The sequence below is a fragment of the Clupea harengus genome, chromosome 12 (assembly GCF_900700415.2).
Source record: "Clupea harengus chromosome 12, Ch_v2.0.2, whole genome shotgun sequence".
Lineage (NCBI taxonomy): Eukaryota > Metazoa > Chordata > Actinopteri > Clupeiformes > Clupeidae > Clupea > Clupea harengus.
The window spans coordinates 25602730-25614900 of record NC_045163.1 but is presented as its reverse complement, the minus strand read 5'-3'; the positions used below and the strand labels follow the sequence as shown (position 1 = coordinate 25614900).

At 40.1% G+C, this 12171-nt stretch overlaps 2 pseudogenes; one reads left to right on the top strand and one right to left on the bottom strand.

The window, feature by feature from the left end:
- Window positions 1-902: 902 nt before the first annotated feature.
- Window positions 903-5237, bottom strand: LOC116222960 (annotated as a pseudogene).
- A 4391-nt stretch (window positions 5238-9628) lies between these two features.
- LOC122133368 lies at window positions 9629-10929 on the top strand (annotated as a pseudogene).
- The last annotated feature ends 1242 nt before the right edge of the window (window positions 10930-12171 follow it).

Sequence of the window (12171 nt, the reverse complement as noted above, 5' to 3'; positions counted from 1 at the left end):
ATCTCCCGATTGGCGCCAATTCCCTCACAAACTGGTTTGAGTGCATGCGTAGACCTTCTTAGTATTGCTGATCTGACATAAAAATTTAAATCACGGAGGGGAGGCAAACAGTACCTCTGCCTCACCGGTCGGGTTTATGCTTGTTCTGCTGTTTCTTTTCTGCTACACTTATATTTGACCTTGACCGCGAAAATGGAAGATTCTATAGCTAAACTAAAACATTTCACTTAGCTATGTCTAACTGGTTTGCAAACAATCTGTCTACAATTTTCAATGAATTAGCTTAATCTACAGCGATATGCGTGAGGATAATTACTCATGCATCTTCAATGGCTGAAATAATTGACGTTGTATTAGGCCTATTTAGATGGCACCGGGAAGGCTGGCTTGTTACCTGCATCATCGTATTTGCAAGCACGTTATTAATAGAGTTTGTCCCTGTCTTAGATGCGATGTTGTCCGAACCAAAACAACATTTTAAAACGTGAATTGATCTTCTTCAGTCTTACTTTGTACTTGAGGCCTTTTGCGGGCATCTGTGGGAGTGGGAGCACTGATGATCTCTTCAAAAATCGCCTGATATCCATGGCTAATTAATCCATTCCGAACAGGTAGGCAGGCAGGGTAATCCAAAACGTCTATGTGTTTACATACCTGCTGGATCCTGATTGGTGTCGCCGCCGCGGCAAAGGCACCGATTGGATGGTCACAGACCATAATACAGCGCAGATGAAAATGATTCAGACTACAGCGTTTATATGTTCAACAATTTGAAATGTAGGTGTTTTAAAATGACACCAAATTTATTTCCGATTATTCCAACGGCAGAATACAAGGCCCAGGGAACTTTGAGGTGCGTAAACGCCACTTACAGGTGCGTAAACGATATTTAGAGGTGCGTAAACGCTATTTCCAAAATTCCAGAGGTGCGTAAACGGCGTTTACGTGCGTTTACCCTCCACTACAGCCCTGGTTGTGAGGCAATAAAGTGCCATCTGTTCAGCTCATCACCATCAACTCCTTGTGTGAGTTAGTCAAGTCATACCACTCCCCGCACCTAGGTGGATGTTAGTGCCTCTACTAGTACCCCTGGTTAGGGCAACAGGCTCTGCACCTGTATGTATAGATATGTAAAAATATATACACACAGCTCTCTCTGAAGACCTAACCATTTTCAAAATAATGGGGGAAAAAATCATGAATAATATTCTACTTATTTTTCTTTTTACTGGTAATTACCTGCCTGTCTGCCCTATCTTCCTCAATTGTTTTCTCCTCCCATTAAGTTCAAGTATAACGTTTGACAGCATGTGAACATACAATGAGGGGAGAGAACGGATTTTATACAATCAGGTTTTGTTCTCAGTCTGAGCTGCCTCCCCCTACCGCATTCTCAGCAATGAAGATAACATCTAAATATAAAATCTAATTTAAAATCTGGACACAACTGGAAGATTGTTTTTCAAAAATCTGAATTCTATCGCCTTGTGCAAGGATGGCACAGGAAGTCACAGATTGGAATTAAATCACACGAAATAATATGATGTTGATTGCTTCCCTTCTGCTTTATTTTCTTTCCCAAGCATCTAAATCGTCGTACACTTTCTGCGTTTGGAAGCTGCTGACTTTGGGGCAGATTCTACAGAATTCCTCTTTCCAATCGCCAAACCGTTTTGCTGTATACTTCAGTCGCCAGTTGAAATATGAGGCATAGCGTTGCTTATCCTTAGCCAGTTTCCTAAGGAATTCTCCAAGCTCCTCTAATGATCTGAAGTCGTCCACATGGATGAAGGAATCTTTTGGTGCCACTGCCTCATACTGTTCCCGGCCGTGGACCTAAAACTACAGGCACAGCTCCAATCATGAAGGCATTGTACCATAACTTCTCTGTGATGTAGTCTCTGGATATGGTGTTCTCAAAGGCCAGGTAGAAGTAGCAGCGAGAGATTGTGGATCTCAGAGTCTTATCATCTAGACGCTTATTTACTGCTCCGCCATACACGTCTACTGGTATAATTGTTTTCAGTTTATTGTATACTTCAGTTCTCTTATGGTGGGGGGCATAATTGCTCACAACCCAACATGCCAGAGAAGACTTGTTCTTTGGTATGAAATCCTCCACTGTCGATCCAGTTCCAAAATTCTGTGGTACCAACCTGCCATATGGTGAAGTGATGTCTGCATCGAGGCGGTAGGACATGGTGCAGTTAAAGTGTCCAGCAAAAGGCCTCAGATTCCCATTATTTTCTGGGCTTTCCAGTGAATACCACACCCACCTCTGCTTCTGTTGTCGGGGGAGGTGCACAGGCAGTCTTTGTTGGCCATTGATCAGCTCGCGGTTGTGGAAAACCACAAAATCTGCCCGAGAGAACAAGGATTGATCATCTACCAAAATACAGTTGGGTATGCCGAACCTCTCTCTGCACACATTGCCCTCCAAGGCAGCTGTTTGGCTAAAGGGCCAGTACCATATCAATATGGTAGTGATGTTAGTGATGTCTACTGGTTTGGGGTCTGGCATTTGGGCTCTGAAGGCCACGAATAAAGGCCATTGCAATCCATGGATAAGCAGGCTTCCAATCAGAGTGAGGCAAAAAAGAACAACAGCTGGGATTGTCCATCGATGGGCACAAAGTTCCACCATTTTCTATTTGTTTGCCAGTTTTCCCTGGGAACAAATAAACACAAAAGGTAGGAATCACAATGGTATATAAAATACATTTATATACATGCTTTAGCTATCAAAGATGAAAATGTTGTCATTATCTTATCACAATACAACAACAAGAAAGAGGAACATTTTTCAAAAATGTTTCATTTCTGTATGAATCCTTTTCAAAACAAGAGGTCTAGCAGGTTGGCCCTAATTTGATAGATGTGCACTGCACCGTATCTTAAGCTCAAGGGCACATTCATTTGATAATTTCATAACTCTTCTGAGGGCAGACCGATTATTCATTTGAGTGGTTTTGGATAAAAAGGTAGGAGTTTCACGGAAATTGTTTTGAGGACGGCGTTCTGCCACTTCCTTCGTTGAAATGTAAATTGCATCTTGGTTTTTTCAATGTCCAACAAAATGTACAACCAAATGGCTACATAAGCTATGCAACTACACTCAACACCACACAGACCATAAAATAGTCCAGTAGCTTTATCATTCAAAGGGGCCTTGATGCGCAACAAAAAGTGAGACAGAAAAGTAATTTGTATTCACAGCAGAGTACTCACTCAGTTTAGACCACTAATCAACATATCATTCAGTATTAACGTCTATAAATAGTCTATAAATGGGACCATTTGTTATATTACTGTAAAATTTGTTTTGTTGCTAACACGGGCTATGTTGCTTAAATTACAGGCACCAACCACATAGAGCTGTTTTTATGTAATATTCAACTAGAGTTGTTATGATAGTAATAGAGCCGTGCAAGAATCGGCGTCCTCATATTGGTAGCTTGTAGTAATTATTCAATGTCTATATGATGTAGAAGGCCAGACACATAGAAAGCCTCGTAAGACGCTCAGTATACATTTTCTGTAAGTCGTCTCATACTCAAATCTATCTTATTAGCCTCTATGTTCTGTATAAAACTTCATTATTAATTTAGAATGCAACCTAATTATTAGAGAGAGATGAGCCGAGGTAGATGATACATTTCACTTTTCACCGTCACACACCTGCTCTCTCTTTCCGGCTTACTATTCTTATTCTTACAAGTGGAAGTGTTTCTAAAAAGAGATGTCGAGAGAAATGTAATGATCATTGCTCGCTGTTTTTGAACATTAATCCTCGTTAAGCTTTTCACCTTAAGTGTTAAGTGCCTTTGACTGTGGTTTGTTTGACAACAGGGAGGTGGCGTCTTAGCTTGTGAAAATCAAGCTCATGTAATATTTGTAACTCAAACAGGGGTGTCGCTAAGCCTATTTGGGAGCTTTAGGATGTCGATTAAATTAGCCTAAATAATTTAACATACAAACAATCGCCCTCAAATAGGCTATTCTTAACCCCTCCCCATACAAAATGCATAACTAGTTTAAGGTTGACAATGTGTTCAGCATTCATTCTAGTGTTTCCATTGGCTGCACAAGGAGCTCTGTAAAGAGAACAGCTCTGTGGTTATCGTAATGGAAAGCTTCAGTGTTATCACAAAATGTTATCTTTGCCGTCCTGTAAACGCAAACTGTAAGTAGGCTACATAGGTTCAAATGCCTTCCATTTTTTTTTTAAATTCGTAGCACGATACAGCTCTAATTTCGGTTGTACTTTAATAGGCTACTGCTAAAGGAAAGTGAAGTGACCTTGCAAGTGTATTCCTCTAGTTTTGATTTACAGATGTTTTGTGAACAAAGAAAGTAGCTTGAACAACGTTATCGTCAGCTTTTCATTTTTTTTTACATCTTGTCAAATCGATTTCGTTTCAAAATAATGCCATCGACATTGTCCGTAATTTGTTGTTTTAAACAATTAACATAACGCAAATCCTTACATTTCTCGAGGTGGCTATACAAAACCAGAGGCGGCCAAAATAAAACCTTTCACTTAATTTATACACATATTTTTATTAATAGAATGCATATAGGCCTGTGCGCACAATACATGAAAATGTTGTGCTGACAAATTTGGCTTTGAAATTACGTCAGTTAGGTTATTTAATATAAGCAGAAAAGCAAAGCCATGCTTTTGACTCAAATCTGTTGTTTGCATATTTAAATAACAACCTTAGGGCCAATAACATATCAATAAGCGATACTTTTACTTGATCTGTACCTATTGTAAGTCCTTCCTCTTCCTTGTTCGACCTCTCCTTATCCTCCCTCTAATTGTATCTCCTCTAACTAGTACTTAACTCGCACTTACAGTAGTTACATTCCTGCACTTTTTTTATTTCTTATGTAAAATAATATTTGTCGTTACACTAGGTCTCTATTGCTCCTAGCTTGATTATTCTCTCCTTTGTACGTCGTTTCGGATTAAAGCGTCTGCTAAATGACTACATGTAAATTTATTGTAAATAGCCTTTATGTCTTTAGATATTGAATATGAATGAAATTAAATTAACGTAATTCTTAGGCTAATTTCTATAATGAAAAATACTTTTTATATATAATTGGTACCTTTTGAAGTGTCCAACTTCTGTCCGCAAAGTCCAACTGTCAACAGTCAATTTGAGTCTTGAAGCACCTTGCCTTTCCTGTCTCATTTTGACTGTGGGCCCGTTGTTATAACAAGGAAGCATGATGAAGTTTATCTGTCAATGATTGACCATGGAAATCCCAGCTCACCATGCACAAGATCACAAAAAGTACCTTTAAACTAAAAAATATGTCTGCATGAATGTCTTCGAGTATTGAGAACATTAGGCATTGACTACAAAGAATATGACTTTAAAGAAAACAACTTTGGTGATCATGTCTTTGAAGGTGAACCTATGGTTGTAGCTTCTGGATCTCAAACTACAAGTTCCATTTTACTGTATCCAGGCTGCTTGGGTAGCTCTACACCTTGGAGTCCCCTCCCTGTCTTGTCAGGACGTTGAACTGAACATGGGGTTGTCAAGTTGCAATGTCTGTGTAATGTTGCAGAGGGTACACATACCATTGCCCATGTCACAGCAGCCTTGTTATTGTTTCATTTCTCAGCAGGACGCCTAGATATGCTAAGAGTAGTGTTAAAAAGGCCATAGGAACTATTTGTTAAGTTGCCCAGTAGAGCATGTTTCTGTTTATGACCTGTATAATTATTATTTAAATGTTACTACAGGGTTGTGGATTAATGTATATTTCTGTTTGTATTTTACTTTCAGAACCACACTTGCACAATCACATACACCAGGGGTTTTCAACCAGGGGTCCGTGGCCCCCTGGTGGTCCGCTACGGCATTGCAGGGGGTCCGCGACATGAGCCTATTTTGATCAGTTCACCATTGACTTTTTTTATTTTTATGAATATACCTGGGCCCGTCGACATATTTATGTCTGAATAGCCAAGTCACATTGCCCAAAATACTGATGTAGACCCATATTCAGCGAAGAAATTACACTGACAAGTATTATAGGCAGAATATGTGTGCGGGGGAGGGGCGGGTGGCGGCGGCGGTTACAAACATGAAAAAGAAGGGTACGGGACTGTAAAATGTTTTGGGAATCACTGGCACATCAGTGGGCCGCGGATTACTTTCTGGTCAGAATGGTGGTCCCTGGGACAAAACCAGTTGAAAACCCCTGACATACACATACAAACATACACCCACCTACAATTCATTCCATTTAATTGTGTGAAAGCAATACAAAGTGCAAATAATCAAACTGGATATCCAAGTCTCCATTCTTTCCCATTCTAACCGGATGCCCCTCAGTGATAACACATTTCCCGCCCCCCTTTAAACAAGTAGGTTGTGGAGTTATGCACAGCTGTAAGCACTAGGTAGTCCTGTGAGCAGTTTGTGACAAGAGACAACTCGAGACAACATTTTGGTATTGAATTGCTGTGAAACACAATGACAACAAGGATAGCTTCCTTTCTCAAAAACCACACACTTTCTAACACAATCTTTCTTCTTTGATCTTTCTTTATAAGTCCCTTCCGGACGAAACAAGACCACTCGGCTGCCCGTCGGGGTCCGGTTCGTCCCGTCGAAGTGTATTTTCCGACAACTGACCGGAGGGACTATACATTATCACTTACGAATCAGATATTTCTGACTACTTGCAGTTAGTTATGTTGAATGCTTGGATGGCATATTTAGTCACCTGTGAATAATATCTCTCTCTGAAACTGACTTGTTCCTTGAGTTGGATGTTGCCATGAAACTGCACTGGGGACCTGAAATGAAGGTGTCTATTATCACAAGCAGTACTGATAACACGGCATGTTGTCTCGTGAAAATGACCACCAACATTGTGGGAAATGTGAAACAAAAAATAAACTGTGCTTTTGTTCTTTAGGCTTTACCAAAATGAGAAAAGTATGGAGGAAAACGAGTGGAAAAGAAGAGAACAGTCAATGAAAGAGAGTGAAATGGAACAGCAGATGGAGCAGGAGAGGGGGAGCTTCAGGAGAGAGGAGAAGGGACTCCTCCCTGTCACACTTGCAAATGGTCATATAACTGCACTCATACAGTATCATACCTGGTTGACTTCTATTCCTAAACCTTATGTTACACTCTTGCTACTCAACCACAGATATAAACTTGTGAATGTAGATTTATTAGATTACATACCCGCTAACAAATAATGGTAGAAGGCTACTTTCATACAGTACATGGTAGGTTAACAAGTGAATACTTGATAATATAATAGTAATAGTACCTGTAATATGCCACAGATGTGTCAGTATGCAATGATTACTTTTGTGGGACAATGACATCTACACATATTAGTTGAACAAATATCTTGCAGTGCGCCCACAAGAAGCAAGTCACAGTCCAACCACTCTGTGCTTATGTGACATATTTAATAACTATAGATTGCCTACAGGAGTCAAACCACGTCAACACACGATGCAGTAAACTAGATTGTATGTGTCATTGTATTGTATGTATCTGAATTGCCAACAGATTAATAGACAAAATAAAAAGACACCTGTATGGCCCTTCATATAGGATTTAGCTGTGCCTGTTTGTCTTGTTCTAGGACCACCATGCCTTGCCACTGCCCCAGCCTGACCTTTAACAACCAATCAAACAAGGCAGGCTTGCTTAACGCATCCTAGGGTTATTTAAATCACATTCATTTGATTTAGTATTTGTAAAATGGAAAACAAAATATGCCTATGTTCAAAATTCGTTTTTCTTTTTCAGTTTGATTGCCAGGCATGATAAGAGATTATAATCTGCATAATTATAGCTTCAACAACGTATCCAATCTGATATTTCGTTTTTTTGTTAAAAAGCAATTTCCTTAGATGCATATTCAGGTGTAACCACATTACAGTGGTTGTAATGCTACATGCAGTATCTTTTCCCACCACACGAGTGTAGTGTTTTTATGAGCGCTGTTCTGCGCGATAAACATTGACAATGGATGAAGTATTGTTCTGAATTGTATGCTGTGTGTCCAATTGACATAGTATTTCAATACTTTTGATATGACATTGATTTTATATATTTCCACACTGTATGATCTTTGAATACTTTTGATATGACATTGATTTTATAGTATGTATCCACACTGTATGATCTCCATGATAAAATGTTCATGCATTTAGATATAATGCATATATATTACGCGGTAATCCATCCTTTTTTCTTATTCTATATGCTCCCCCTTGGTCAAAATTATTTCAAAAGTACAACATCTCCTTCATTGATATGCAGATGACACACAGCTTTATCTCCCCCTGAAACCTAACGACCGGTGAAATCTAAAGTCTCTTGGTCTGCCTTGAGGACATCAAGTGTTGGATGGCACAAAATGTCCTACAATTAAATGAATATAAGACTGAAGTTCTATTATTCGGCCCCCCTGACTCCATCAAACTGACCACCAGCCGCCTAGGCAATCTGTCTACTCTGGTCTAAGCCCAAGTCAAAAACCGTGGTGTTATATTCGATTCAGTCTTTCAATTTGACAAACAGGTCAATGCAGTAGTTAAACCAGCTTCTTCCAACTTCACACAATTGCCAAAATCAAGTCTTTCCTGTCACCCAAAGATCTTGAGATGGTCATCCACGCCTTCATATCCTTAAGCAATAACTATTAGAAAAAAACATCAGATGGGCAGCCGCCAGCGATAAAAAACCCAATGAGACACTCCTAGCACTTGAGTCCACGACTTTTCTCTTCTTTTCCTGAACTAGTCTTGTGCATAATGTTGTCTGTCAAGATTTTATTTTTACCCATATGCTGGCCTTTATTTCCTTCTTTATTTTTTATTATTTAAATATATATATATATTTTTCCTGTGGGTTGTGGGTTGGAGAGGGGCTGATGGGAGGTTTTGGGATTGTTGGCTTTTGTTGCTTATGTTGTTGTAAAATTTCAGAAAACATGAAGGAAAACGCTCTTACCTTTGTATTTTTATTCTGTATAACCCCAACATACCCTTCATTCAATAAATATACGTATATATATATATTTTTCTAAAAAGCCATCAGGACCTAGTTCAGCTTCTGTTCAGCAATTGTTTTAGGAGGAACAGGGAACAGGGAATTTCCGAGACGGACTCGTTTGACTTGTCTGACTGGTTTGCAACATGCAGACCTAGGTCAGTGACAGGGAGCAGAGCTACACATTTCTACAGAGCTATAGTGGTGGATAGCAGCTGTGCTGGTAAGTGAGCTTATTACATCAACCTAGTGGAAAACAAACAGTAAATATCAGTACATCCAAAAGAGTGAACTTGGTGGGTGGGTGGGGGTACTTCTATGAATTATTTGACCAGTTTTGCTTAGTTAGTAGGACTGTGTGTAATGCAATACATTTGATGTGTGTTAACTTTACAGTCAAAAACATGAAGCTGTTCCGTTCCTATCGGTGGATTCCAATGGCTTTTGTCCTTGCCTGTCTGACATTTTTTGGTAGTCTGCTTATCCAATGGCCTTCATCGGTGAATGCTGTTCAAAAACCTGAACAGGTCATCCTTAATACCACCAATACCATAGCTCTAATATGGTACTGGCCCTTTGGGATGTCATATCATCTGGGAGCCAATATTTGTCATGACCTCTTCGAAATACCAAACTGGCATCTTGGTGTGAGGATCGGTCCCGGTTCTCTGAGGGCAGATTTTGTGATTTTCCACCACAGAGAGTTGTCCAATGGACAAACAGAAGTTGCCCGTGCACCTCACCCGACCACAGAAGCAGAGGTGGGTTTGGTTTTCTCAGGAATGCCCAGAGAATAATTTGAATATGAAGCCCTTGGCCGGACACTTCAATTTCACCATGTCTTACCGCCTCGATGCAGACATCACTGCACCATCTGGCAGGTTGGTACCACAGAACTTTGGAACTGGATTGACAGTGGAAGAATTCATACCAAAGGACAAGTCTTCTTTGGCATGTTGGGTGGTGAGTAACTTTTCACCACACCACAAAAGAACAGCTGTATACAATAAACTGAAAACAATTATACCAGTAGACGTGTATGGTGGAGCAGTAAATAAACGTCTAGATGATAAGACTCTGTTACCCACAATCTCGCGCTGCTACTTCTACCTGGCCTTTGAGAACACCATATCCAGAGACTACATCACAGAGAAGTTTTGGTACAATGCCCTCGTGGGTGGAGCTGTGCCTGTAGTTTTAGGTCCACCCCGGGAACAGTATGAGGCAGTTGCACCAAAAGATTCCTTCATCCATGTGGACGACTTCAGTTCCGTGGAGGATCTTGGAGAATTCCTTAGGAAACTGGCTGAGGATAAGCAACGCTATGCCTCCTATTTCAACTGGCGACTGAAGTACACTGTGGAACCAAACATGTGGATTAAACGTACATGTGAATTCTGCTCCAAAGTTAGCAGCCTGCAAACACATAAAGTATACAAAGATTTAGATGCTTGGCAATGGGAATAAAGCAGGAGGGAAGTAATTAATTCCATTCCGTGCTTTTCTGAGCCTGATTAATATTTGAAATAAAAAAAAAAAACATTGAATACAATTCTTTGTCTTGCGTTTATGAACTGATATGTAAACTAAATTGACAGAATTACAGTCCTCTATTTTTGGTAAAAGATTGCATTTCAAAATGCAGTAGATGTATAAACTGATAACAATACATACAAATCTCCACAGAATCACCAGACACACCACCATAAATAATAACAGTCACCCACAGAAATCCATTGGCAAATCCTGTTGCCAACAGCTGTTTTTAAACACAGACAGACAGACAACAGCATGACTTCATGGGTGGAGCTGTGCCTGTAGTTTTAGGTCCATCCTGGGAACAGTATGAGGCAGTGGCACCAAAAGATTCCTTCATCCATGTGGCTGACTTCAGTTCCATGGAGGATCTTGGAGAATCCCTTAGGAAACTGGCTGAGGATAAGCAACAGTTTTTCTGTTTGCTGTATGAAAGAATCCCTCATATTTCAACTGGCGACTGAAGTACACTTTGCCCCAAATGCTTGGCAAAGGGAATAAAGCAGGACAGAAGTAATTAATTCCATTCCGTGCTTTTCTGAGCGTGATTGATATTTGAAATAAAAAAAATTGATACAAAATAAAGTGTTAAATCCATGACATTTAGTCATTTAGCAGACGCTTTTATCCAAAGCGACGTACAAAGGAAAGAAGGCTGAGTGCATGTTATATTTTATTTAAAATATTTTGTTGGTTATTTCGGTCATTAGGTATTGCTAAAAGGGGGACGGAGAGCTTCCACTAGCATGTGTGGCATTAACAGTCTCCTGACAAGCCTAGCGTGGATCTCTTTGGTCTTGCTGCAGATTAATTCATCAAATTCCCCTTGTTGGCATTTGATCGTGTGAAGTAGGAACAAACACACCAGACATTCACACAAGCCACTGAGGTCATTCTGGCCAGCCAGTCAGCCCTACACTGCCCATGCATGCACTGACAGCAAAAGGCCTGAAGGGGACGCAGAGGGCCATAACACAGTAAATAAACAAATCTTAAAAACCAAGACCATATCCTGTGCAAAAGAAAGCCATTAATAATCCTTACTCATTGTTCACTTCTTCAGTTTACTTGCTCTTTACAGCAAAGGTAGTGGTAATTGTTGAATGATAAATAGTCAGACTGTATCAGTTGGGATTTACACTTCCTTATGAGGCGCTGCCTAGAACACACAGGTAGTAAATCACACGCGGTCAGCAGGTCTTCCATTTAGTTTGTTTAACACAGCACAGCAAAGCAAGGGCTCACTAGCAAGACGATGTTGGCATGTATGTACATTGGTGTGTGTGGTTAGGAAAAAGAATGAATCACATCAACACCTTTTTATAATTTAAATACTAATATATGCTGTGAGGAAACATTTAATTTCAGTTGGTGAGAGAGGATGCAGCTCAACCCAAAATTGGATTTAGCTACAGCCATAGTTCAAGTGAGGCAGCACGAAGAGGTGAAAAAGCAGCAAGTTGTTCTCCGGTCAGCCGATTCACCGGAGCAAATAGATGCAGTGTCCTACAACAGCAAGAGACACTTATAGGAAAAATTCTGCTCAACTCGTAAGCCGTTTTCAGCCTCAGCATGCCTCAACCAGCCC